We start from the raw sequence: 13,449 nt of genomic DNA on the forward strand, positions 1-13,449 counted from the left end.
TCCTAAGATGTGGCCCTGTGGTACCCATAAATGGTAAATGGTAAAGTGCATCACTGAAAGTACTCAGAGTATGGGTAACGATGTGTATCAGTGCTATACCGACGGCTCTGTAGAAGAAGGTGGACGATGTACAGGATATGCATGCAATATATTTGAACAATCTTCTCTCGTACATACAGCAATGAAGCGCGTCAATGACTGGGCAAGTACAACTCAAACCGAACTTGCAGGCATATACCTTGCCACTGAATTTTTAAAAGACAAAGGCAGTGGACTTGTATACTGTGACTGGCAGAGTGCACTCCTGGCATTGAACGCACATAGTAGTGACACCCAGAAAATAGTCAGTGATATTCGAATGAATGTTTTAGCTGCTAAAGAAAACAGATTTGAAATTAAATTCCTATGGATACCAACACATGTTGGCATCTCAAGGCATGACACTGTTGATATGCTTGCAAAGACAGCCTGTAGAAAACCAGTGGTAGAAATTGATATGGTTATTGATATGGAAATTGATATGTTACCTAGCAGTAAAATAGGTACCTGGGAGTTAGTCAGCTGTCACGGGCTGCTTCCTGGGGGTGGATGCCTGGTCGAGGACCGGGCCGCGGGGACACTAAAAAACCCCGAAATCATCTCAAGATAACCTCAAGATGGGTGTTTCATTAGCAGTGACAAAGAGAATACTTAAACAAATATCTAATGAAGATCTCACAGACCTAACAATTCACAAAGACCGGAAAGTTGTAGCATTAAATATTATGATAGATATCGTGAGGAGACATTCACATATGGGACTAATAGAACAAGAACCCGACAATGTGATGTTATAGTGTCAGAATTCGTCTGGGATATAGACGTATCTGGCAGCTTTCTCAAGACCCAAATGTCGAGTACACAATGTGTCAACTTTGTGAAAGAGAAAACATGCACTCCCTTGAACATTATATTGTGGAATGTCCCATACTGACTGACTTTCGCCCTCCTGGGCTAAGGTATGCTGAACTCTGTAATTACTATATGAGTACTGGAACACTTGATGATATATTGGACTTGTACCCAAGATTAACCATGTAATGTATCAATTATACAATGTATGTATGTGATGTAACTATATAACCTGAGCTTGTAAAAGCACCTTCATCACCTTCAGTGATTAAGTGCTTAATTGCACACTAGTTTCTCTATCAGCTATCTCACCCTGTCAGAGTAAAAGAGACAAATGTATGTGAATGCATGTGTGTGTGTATATATGTATGTATACATGTATGTATATATGCATATGTACGTATATGTGTGTGTATGTATATGTATGTGTATAAAGTATATATGGAAGCTGATCAGAATTACATTTCACCTTTGTAAATGCACATTAATGGCACATCGAACACTTTATGTAGGGCATACGTAAATCTGTGTATCTATGTATTTACGTATGTAGGTTAGCTTAGCATTTTAAAAGCACCGAATCACCTTCTGTGGTTGATTGTTCAATAAACCCTTGAACTATATGTTTAACACATCTCTAATCCTGTCCATGGAGGACAGAAGAAAATGTATATATGCTGGTTAGCATTGTAAATGTGTGGCCACGTCTGTGGTAGAAAGTAATACAAAAAAATGGTAAAGTGGGGAAAGTTATGATATTGATGGCTACATATTGGTGTCTGTCACTGAGATAGGGACGAATATAGTTCAGAGCAAGGCCTTGGATACCATAGTGGTGAGGTTTAAGTAAGAGTTAGTTATGGTTTACAGTATCAAAGGCCTTTCTCAGTTAATGAAGAGGTCAATTGGAAACTCATTTTTGTCAAGGACTGTGTAGATTATATTAAGCAGACTAATAATGGCATCATTAGTACTCTTTTTGGGAACAGAAGCCAAACTGCCAAGGACTTAATATGTTGAATTTTACAAAGTAGGAATAGAGCTGTTTGTAAATATTTTTTCAAATATTTTTGAAATTATAGGTCGATTTGATATTGGTCTGAAGTTGTTTATGTCAGCTGTCTCGTCTCCTTTAAGAACTTGCGTCACTTGCTTTTTTCAGGATATCGGGAAAAGAATGACACTAGAGATTTGTTGAACAGCAGAGCAATGGGTAGTGCAAGAGCAGGGGCAGCACTCTTATATATCATGGCTCGTATTTCACTAATGTTCCCAGCTTTGGTTTTAAGTGATTGAATTGTGGATATAATGTCTGTCGTGCTGACTGGTAAAAGGTGTAGATAGTTAGGATAGCTGCCTATGAGATATGTAGTAACATGTGTCTGGGTCTCTGGGATTTTTCTGGCAAGGATAGCACCAATTAATGAAAAGAAGCTATTGAATTCAATTGCCATTTCTAAGACTGTTGGAAGTGTGTAATCATCTTTGGAGAGTTTTATCTGCTTATTATGTGACTGTTGTTTAGATCCTAGGATGTTAGGGATTGTTTTCTGTGTACTTTTCATATTTCCGTTTGTTTCTTTAAATCTGTTTTCATAAAAGGAAAGTTTGGCTCTTCGTATTATATCAGTAAGCATTGATGAGTATCTCTTAACTTCTTCTTTTGTAACTAGGCCAGTCCATTTTTTTCATATTTGTGTTTCTTGTTAATTACTTTAAGTATGCCACTTGTGAGCCAGGGGTTGTTTAATCTTCTGGCAGTTACTTGCTTAGTGAGGAGAGGACAGTGAGTGTTGTAGAGGCTTAGTTACATTCTTAGTGTTTTGGAGAGAAAGATGTCAGCTAATGAATTTATATCCTGTGTATTATTGAGTTCAGATTCTCAGTTTATATTGAGAAGTGCATTTATGAGGTTCCCTATTGCTGCTTTGCTGTGTAGTCTAAAGGTAAGTTTATTGGTAACCGATGGTGTTATGTCCATGTTTGCTGACAGGAAGGTAGGATAGTGATCGGTTGTTCTGTCAGTGATTATACTAGAGGCAAGGGGGGGGGGCTGTTATGTTAGTCCATATGTGGTCCAGGGCTATAGCAGATGTCTGAGTAATTCGTGTAGTAATTCGTGTAGGCTTAATTCGTGATTGTGGGAATGGTAAAGGCAAACATATATAAATTTCAGTCTTATGACTAATTTTACAGAGGTGACTTGATCTTTAAGTTTAGCTAAAAATTCGTCTGAATTTTTGTTTGTAGTCCAAATACACAAACTATCATCAGCATATCTAAACCATGGAATGATTCCAGGGGAAATTTTTTAAACAAATTTCTTTTCGAAAAATTCCATGTACAAGTTTGAAAGCAATGGCGATAAAGGATTCCCCATTGTTATTCCAAAAGTCTGTAAATACTCATATTAAAAGAAAATTTACATTATTTTATACATAGTTTAACGATATTGACAATAATAACAGAAGGCAGAGGTAATACATGGTTCATTAATTCATGAGCAAGGTAATCAAGAATATCATCTACCGGAACTTTAGTAAACAAAGAACGTCAAAACTGATCAACTTGACATCAGGATTAATTGGAACAATATTCAATCTGTGAACTAATTCAGTAACATTGGTCAAATGTGAAGATGAAATAGTTCCTAACAATGGGGACAGGATTTTGGTGAACTAGTAAGAAATGGATCCCACAGAGCTTATGATAGGCCTCATGGGATAGTTTGGGATCCGCATGGGAACGTTCTTTCTCAAGAAAACTTAAACTTGGGTAAACGTATTGTTTATGGTTCAATATTTACTTCTCAAACAAACAATTTCCCTGAAAGTTTTAGACGAAGCTTACAGTTGTTAAAAGTCGACTCCTCCATTTATATAACAAAGGCTGATAAGTCTAGCACTGTCATTATATTAAACAAGGAGGAATATATTTCCAAAACGAATGATCTCTAAGATTCTTCTACTTTCACCAAACACCAAACTAAAATAATGTAAATTTACTTTTATTAATATGTATTATTAGCAGACTTTTGGAATGTGAATGGGGAATCCTTTATCTACATTGCTTTGAAACTTGCACATGGAATTTTTCGAAAAAAAATTTGTTTCAAAAATTACCCCATTCAATGGTTTATTCCATTGAAACATTCCATTGGTTTACATATGTTGGTATTTTGTGTATTTGGAATACAATTGTAAATTCATACGATTTCTTAGCTAAACTTAATGATCAAGTCACCTGTATAAAATTTACTATAAAGACTGAAATTTATAAATGTTTGCCATTTTTAGAAATACTTATTCATAGGGAAGATTTTTCACTAAACTTTAGGGTTTACAGAAAGCCTATGAATAATTTATCTTATGTACATTATTTCTCACAGCACAGATATGGCATGTTCATAGCAAACGGCACCATCCGTTTGTATGCGCTGCGTGTCATACGCCAGCATATAGTATGTAAACAACAGAGAGCGTGCAGGACGCCCGCCAAGCTTGGACGCTGCTAGTCATGTATCATTATATGTGTTAAAGTCAGTAACTAAGCAATGGCTTTATATCAACCCTACAACCAAGACTTCCACAGCAACACAGAACATAACACTTGCGATGAGCTACTAAAGAAACCACAGTCAGTGAATAAAAGCACTGTACGAAGATCAGGTCATAGGGGTCGAGGTGGCAAACACAATATTGCACCTCATATCCAGAATGTTAATAATGTACAGGACAACATGTCATTACAACCAATCTCAGATGACAATGTGATTACATTTATGGAATACAAGCAATCTCAAATGGAATAATCTTCCAAACAACCCAGAGACTATAGTATACATTGCTAGTATTTGTCTCAAAGTTCTCATTGACAGTAGACCAAATATTGACACCATTGCTGAATGCCACTTTGAGAAATTCAAAAAACAGTTCCCAAAGCTTGAAAACTACAATGGTAAAGCCACTGCCTATGCTTCAAAGGTAGCCTTGCCAGTGGAACTTTCACTGCGGAGATTAAGTCAAAGAGTGCAATGTTCATTACTACATTTCATGTTGTTAGGAAAGCAAAGGAGTCCCTACTCAGTTACAAGACATCAACCAAATTGAGGCTACTTCAGCTTTCTAATGCTGAAGCAGTGGAATCTGCAGACAATGTTGATGCTATTGTTGCTGAATTCTCTGATCGATTTATATCCATAGGTTGTTATACTGATAGCAAAGTACATCTACATATCAACCCAGATGTAATTCCAGTAGCCCAACCACATCGCCAACAGCCATTCCATACTCGCAAGAAAGTCGATGCCGAACTGGATAGGCTGATGGAACTAGATATCATTGAGCCAGTAACAGGCCCAACACCATGGGTAAGCCTAATTGTCACTCCACCAAAGCCGAGGAATCCAGATGAGATACGCATCTGTGTGGACATGCGTGTTCCCAACAAGATAATAATGCGTGAACGCCATCCTACACCCACTGTAGATGATATGATTTACCGCTTGAATGGTGCAACTGTATTTAGCAAGTTAGATTAAAACAAGGGCTATCATCAGCTTGAACTTGATGAGGAGAGTCACTTCATCACAACGTTTCCGACACATCGAGGTCTGTATAGGTACAAGCGCCTGAGTTTTGGTATTAATAGTGCTGCCGAGGTATTCCAGCACATCATCAGCTAGGTATTGCAAGACATACCTAATGCTGACAACATGTCTGATGACATCATTGTTTATGGCCGTACCCAAACTGAACACGACAAAGCTCTTCGTGCAACATTGCAACGCTTACTAGAAAAGAATCTGACGCTAAGCCGAGCAAAGTGTGAGTTCAGTCAGTATAAAATTGAATTCTTTGAACATGTACTTAGTGACAAAGGTCTGTCTCCAGACCCTAAGAAAGTTGCAGAGATCAAGAATGCTGCATCTCCTTCAACGTCCACTGAAGTACATAGTTTTCTGGGAATGGCAAACTACTGTTCTCGCTTCATTCCAGATTTTGCTAGCATTACGAAGCCTCTATGAAAGCTCCTGAAGAAAAATGCATCATGGTATTAGAGTGATATAGAGCAAAATGCATTTGATGCTGTGAAAGATGCACTAGTAGAGAATGCGACTGCTGCGTTCTTTGACCCATCAATGGTCAATAAGCTGACGGTGGATGCTAGTCCTGTTGGTTTAGGTGCTGTTTTAGCCACACACAAACCTGGTCAACCAGATTCCAGAGTAGTAATTGCCTACGCCATATACTAGCGCCATCCGGCCACGTGTTGCTGTGGTTGCTGAATCACAGCAACCTTCCCCTTAATTCCAATCCTCCCCACCATTTGCGCTTCCCCCGTCCCCTCGTCCTGCCAACCATTCCTCACTCCCCCATCAACTCGTCCTCCCAACCATTTAACCACTCCACCATCCCCTCATCCTCCCCACCATCTCCCATTTCCCATGTCCTTTCGTCCTCCCTACCATTCCCCGCTCCCCTGTTCCCCCCACTGTTCTCCATTCCCCTGTCCCCTCGTCCTCACTATCTTTAACTCCCCCGTCCCCTCGTCCTCCCAACAATTTCCACCTCCCCTGTCCCCACGTCCTCCCCACCATCCCCCACTCCCGTCCCATCGTCCTTCCCACCATTCCCCACTCCCTCGTCCGATGCATTCCCAAATGATCTGATGTTCCCATCAGAAAATTGGGAACATCAAATGATCTGATGTTCCCATCACTGAAATATATAAAAAAAACAGTAAAAAAAAGAAATGAAAAACAATGAAAAAATTAGAAATAATCTATACTAACAAAATGACCGGTATGGTAAACAATGCAACTTAATTTCAACGCAATTTCACACAAAAATCGTTAAATCAAAATTAAAATAAATTGAAATATATGAAAATTCAATTTATCAATGAAATAAAAAACATTGAAATGGAATTGTAGCGTTCTTAGTATAGCGTGTGATGCTCTTACGTGCAACAGACGTCGTTGTTTCTTAAAAAAAGAATGATTTTACCTGTCACAGGTGTGGCATCTATACATATACTTACAAAATGAACAGTATGGGAAACAATACAGCTTAATTTCAACTCAATGTCACACAAAATAATTAAATAAAAATAAAAATAAAGCGAAATCTATGAAAATCCAATTTATCAATGCAATTGAAAATATTGAAATGGAATCGTAACATAATTTAGTATAGCGTGTGTTGCTATTACGTGCAAGAGTTGGTACTGTTTTTTTCAAAAAAGCATGTTTTTACCTGTCACAGGTGAGGCATCTATATAGTAGGTATTTAAAGACACATGCATATTCGAATGAAACGTTGTGTCAAAATTTCAAAGCAATCTGTGAAGAACTTTTGGAGATTACAGTGTGTGTGTTGCTCTTACGTCCAACAGATGGCGCTCTTTTAAAAAAAAAAAAAACATGTTTTTTCCTGTCACAGGTGAGGCATGTATATAGTAGGTATATAAAAACACGCGCCTATTGGAATGCAATGTCGTGTCAAAATTTCAAAGCAATCGGTAAAGAGGTTTCGAAGATTTCCCTCACATGAAAAACTCACGAAAAACACAGTTTTTTTTTAAAAAAAAAACATGTTTTCCCATTACAAACGTGACATCAATATAGTAAGTATATAAAACCCCGTTCAAATACGAATGGAACGTTGTGTCAATATTTCAAAACAATTATCAAAGCGAACAGGATCCCTTAACCGCTCGACCAACACGACCGAACAAAAGAGGATGGTAGCCGAGGCTATTTCCATCCCCCCACCGGCACTCGGTTGGTAATCTTGGGCATGGTATTTTATCAAATCACCTCATTCTTTGGAGCACAAGTGAGGAAGACAAATGCAAACAAGCCTGAATGGTCCCCAGGACTATATGCAACTGAAAACTCACACCACAGAAGTGACTCGAACCCATACTGCCAGGAGCACTCTGCTGGCGTACAGGATCCCTTAACGCTCGACTAACACGACCGGACAAAAGAGGATGGTAGCCGAGGCTATTTCCATCCCCCAGCCGGCACTCGGTTGGTAATCTTGTGCATGGTAATTTATCAAAACACCTCATACTTTGGGGCATTCTTATGCCCCAAAGAATGCCTCATATATATATATATATATATATATATATATATATATATATATATATATATATATATATATATATATATATATGTCGTACCTAGTAGCCAGAACGCACTTCTCGGCCTACTATTCAAGGCCCGATTTGCCTAATAAGCCAAGTTTTCCTGAATTAATATATTTTCTCTATTTTTTTTCTTATGAAATGATAAAGCTACCCATTTCATTATGTATGAGGTCAATTTTTTTTTATTAGAGTTAAAATTAACGTAGATATATGACCGAACCTAACCAACCCTACCTAACCTAACCTAACCTATCTTTATACGTTAGGTTAGGTTAGGTAGCGGAAAAAGTTAGGTTAGGTTAGGTTAGGTAGATTAGGTTGCCGAAAAACAATTAATTCATGAAAACTTGGCTTATTAGGCAAATCAGGCCTTGCATAGTAGGCTGAGAAGTACGTTCTGGCTACTAGGTACGACATATATATATATATATATATATATATATATATATATATATATATATATATATATATATATATATATATATATATATATATATATATATATATATATATATATATATATATATATATATGGGAAAGTACTGTAAATTATATATATAAAGTACTGTATATATATATATATATATATATATATATATATATATATATATATATATATATATATATATATATATGGGAAAGTACTGTAAATTATTATATATATATATATATATATATGTCGTACCTAGTAGCCAGAACGCACTTCTCAGCCTACTATGCAAGGCCAAATTTTCCTGAATTAAAATATTTTCTCTAATTTTTTTCTTATGAAATGATAAAGCGACCCATTTCATTATGTAGGAGGTCAATTTTTTTTAATTGGAGTTAAAATTAGCGTAGATATATGACCGAACCTAACCAACCCTACCTAACCTAACCTAACCTATCTTTATAGGTTAGGTTTGGTTAGGTAGCCCAAAAAGTTAGGTTAGGTTAGGTTAGGTAGGTTAGGTAGTGGAAAAACAATTAATTCAAGAAAACTTGGCTTATTAGGCAAATCGGGCCTTGCATAGTAGGGTGAGAAGTGCGTTCTGGCTACTAGGTACGACATATATATATATATATATATATATATATATATATATATATATATATATATATATATATATATATATATATATAATAATTTAGAATGTCGCAGAAAATGTGACCTTGAGTTGTATGAATAACCACATTGACCGGAAATAGTTTTAGTACACTCGCTCCATGAAATACATATATATATATTTTTCCACTGGAAAACTACGGAGGAGTTAATTTAGTCTATTATGGATCCCCCGCCCATCCTGTGGGCGGGGGCTGGAAGGTTACAGTCACACAACGTCCTGAAAAGTGTGTTTGCTGCGCACAGTTGGCAAACTTGTCGTCTCTAGCTAAGAGTCTGACGAGGGTCTAAGACCTAGGCAAATTTCCGTCACCCTACGTCATCTCTACGTTTCAAGTAAATCTAACCTAACCCAATTTATCCTACCCTATCCTAACCGTTGCTCACAAACTGTTTAATATATATGTAAACAAAGCCGCCAAAGATTGAATAAAGACGCATACTGTGGCAAGTAAATGTTTGTGGATTTCTGTACCCTGAAGACAACTCGTTTGTTATGGGGCTATTTATTTAAATTAATTTATGTAGTATATAATAATTAATATTATTGTAAACTAACTTTATAAGTATGTATATATTTATATGTATTTATATTTATAACTTAGTTAACTTATTACATAATTATATTCACATGTTGTTGTTGTTGTTTTAAATTTAGCTACTTAGAAAAGTTTCAACTAGAAGTTGCTATGTTGAGGCCGTAGTGGACTTACCAGGCACAGGAGTGGGGCTGTGTGGGTTGCTGACCTCTTAAGTATCTGTGGAGTGTGCGCACGCAGCCCGGCGCAACCCGATATTCACTAGTTTTCCATCATACAGAAACTTTCCCTGCTTTTACAAGCCAAAATTATATCCTGGTCCATGGTAGCAACAGGCCCTTCATAGCCAAAAATATGAGACAATAGAGAGGGACGGACATTCCGAAGGGAGAGCCAGTGTGTTCTGCAGGAACAATGGAGTTTGCGAGACCATAATGTGACCTGGGAGGGATCCAGGCGTGAGCACAGGCCTGCAAGACCAGTCACCATCTGTAAGGACGAAGTGCTGTACCCTTACCTTGAGGTTACCTTGAGGTGCTTCCGGGGCTTAGCGTCCCCGCGGCCCGGTCGTCGACCAGGCCTCCTGGTTGCCGGACTGATCAACCAGGCTGTTGGACGCGGCTGCTCGCAGCCTGACGTACGAGTCACAGCCTGGTTGATCAGGTATCCTTTGGAGGTGCTTATCCAGTTCTCTCTTGAACACTGTGAGGGGTCGGCCAGTTATGCCCCTTATGTGTAGTGGAAGCGTGTTGAACAGTCTCGGACCTCTGATGTTGATAGAGTTCTCTCTCAGAGTACCTGTTGCACCTCTGTTTTTCAACGGGGGTATTCTGCACATCCTGCCATGTCTTCTGGTCTCATGTGATGTTATTTCTGTGTGCAGGTTTGGGACCAGCCCCCTCTAATATTTTCCACGTGTAAATTATTATGTACCTCTCCCGCCTGCGCTCAAGGGAGTACAGTTTTAGGCTCTTTAGTCGGTCCCAATAGTTTAGATGTTTTACTGAGTGGATTCTAGCAGTAAAGGATCTCTGCACGCTCTCCAGGTCAGTAATTTCTCCAGCTTTGAAAGGGGCTGTCATTGTGCAGCAGTACTCCACTCTAGAGAGCACAAGCGTTTTGAAAAGTATCATCATCGGTATAGCATCTCTAGTGTGAAAAGTTCTTGTTATCCAACCTGTCATTTTTCTTGCAGTTGTGACGGCTACTTTAGTGTTCTTGAAAGGTAAGGTCTTCCGACATGAGTACACCCAGATCCTTTACATTGCCTTTTCGTTCTATGTTATGATTTGCCTGAGTTTTGTACGTGGTTTCCGTTTTTATATTTTCATTTTTTCCATAGCGCATGAGCTGGAACTTATCTTCGTTAAACACCATATTATTTTCTGTAGCCCATAGAAAGACCTGATCTACATCTGGCTGGAGGTTCGCCGTGTCCTCTATGTTGCCTACTCTCATGAAGATCCTAGTATCATCTGCAAAGGATGATACAGTGCTATTGGTTGTGTTCTTGTCTATGTCCGAAATGAGGATGAGAAAAAGTTCTGGAGCAAGCACAGTACCCTGGGGGACTGAGCTCTTCACGGTGGATGGGCTGGATTTTATTTTGTTAACTATTACACATTGGGTTCTGTTGGTCAGGAAATTGTAGATCCATCTGCCTATTTTTCCGGTAATTCCTTTTGAACGCATTTTATGTGCAATAATACCATGGTCACATTTATCAAAAGCTTTTGCGAAATCTGTGTAAATTACATCCGCGTTATGTTTGTCTTCCATAGCATCTAATGCCATATCATAGTGGTCCAGCAACTGCGACAGGCAAGAGCGCCCTGTTCTGAAACCATGTTGTCCGGGGTTATGGAGTTGCTATGATTCCATGTATTTTGTGATTTTACTTCTTAGCACTCTCTCAAAAATTTTTGTGATGTGCGATGTTAGCGCTATCGGTCTGTAATTTTTTGCCTCTGCCTTATTTCCTCCTTTATGAAGTGGTGCTATCTCTGTTGTTTTTAGTATATCAGGAATAACGCCAGTATCTAGGCTTTGTCTCCACAGAATGTGGAGGGCCTGCGATAGTGGTTTTCTACAGTTCTTTATGAATATGGAGTTCCAAGAATCCGGGCCTGGTGCAGAGTGCATAGGCATAGTGGAAGTTTAGACAAGACTCACTCCACCAGGGCCGGAGGGCTGTCCCCTGCGCCACCTGGCAGTTGTTTCCAAGAGAAGGTATCAATCCAAGTTTCTTGTGTGTGTAGCATGGGAAAGTACTGTGTAGCGAAGAAAGGTGTAGTGAAGTGAGGGAAGGTGTAGTGAAGTGAGGGAAGGTGTAGTGAAGTGAGGGAAGGTGTAGTGTTGTGAGGGAAGGTGTACTGTAGTGAGGGAAGGTGTAGTGTTGTGAGGGAAGGTGTAGTGTTGTGAGGGAAGGTGTAGTGTTGTGAGGGAAGGTGTAGTGTTGTGAGGGAAGGTGTAGTGTAGTGAGGGAAGGTGTAGTGTAGTGAGGGAAGGGGTAGTGTAGTGAGGGAAGGTGTAGTGTTGTGAGGGAAGGTGTAGTGTTGTGAGGGAAGGTGTAGTGTAGTGAGGGAAGGTGTAGTGTTGTGAGGGAAGGTGTGGTGAAGTGAGGGAAGGTGTAGTGTAGTGAGGGAAAGAACAAAGACTGAGGCCCACCACTACTATCATGTCACCCTCCACGACACAGCAGGAAACATGTGACATAATAATATATAATGTTTTATTCTCAGTCGCCCGTCAACATGTTAGTGAAGCTGCAGCAGCAGTGTGTCCCAGTCAGCATCCAGGTGGTGGTACACCCACCAGACTGTACCACTGACACTCCAAGTGGTGGTACACCCACCAGACTGTAACACTGACACTCCAGGTGGTGGTACACCCACCAGACTGTAACACTGACACTCCAGGTGGTGGTACACCCACCAGGCTGTAACACTGGACACTCCAGGTGGTGGTACACCCACCAGGCTGTAACACTGGACACTCCAGGTGGTGGTACACCCACCAGACTGTAACACTGACACTCCAGGTGGTGGTACACCGACCAGGCTGTAACACTGGACACTCCAGGTGGTGGTACACCCACCAGGCTGTAACACTGACACTCCAGGTGCTGGTACACCCACCAGACTGTAACACTGACACTCCAGGTGGTGGTACACCCACCAGACTGTAACACTGACACTCCAGGTGGTGGTACACCCACCAGACTGTAACACTGACACTCCAGGTGCTGGTACACCCACCAGGCTGTAACACTGACACTCCAGGTGCTGGTACACCCACCAGGCTGTAACACTGACACTCCAGGTGGTGGTACACCCACCAGACTGTAACACTGACACTCCAGGTGGTGGTACACCCACCAGGCTGTAACACTGACACTCCAGGTGGTGGTACACCCACCAGACTGTAACACTGACACTCCAGGTGCTGGTACACCCATCAGGCTGTACCACTGGACACTCCAGGTGGTGGTACACCCACCAGACTGTAACACTGACACTCCAGGTGCTGGTACACCCACCAGGCTGTACCACTGGACACTCCAGGTGGTGGTACACCCACCAGACTGTAACACTGACACTCCAGGTGGTGGTACACCCACCAGACTGTAACACTGACACTCCAGGTGGTGGTACACCCACCAGACTGTAACACTGACACTCCAGGTGGTGGTACACCCACCAGGCTGCAACACTGACACTCCAGGTGGTGGTACACCCGCCAGGCTGTAGCACTGAC

This window comes from Procambarus clarkii, chromosome 19, assembly GCF_040958095.1.
Source record: "Procambarus clarkii isolate CNS0578487 chromosome 19, FALCON_Pclarkii_2.0, whole genome shotgun sequence".
NCBI classification, from domain to species: domain Eukaryota; kingdom Metazoa; phylum Arthropoda; class Malacostraca; order Decapoda; family Cambaridae; genus Procambarus; species Procambarus clarkii.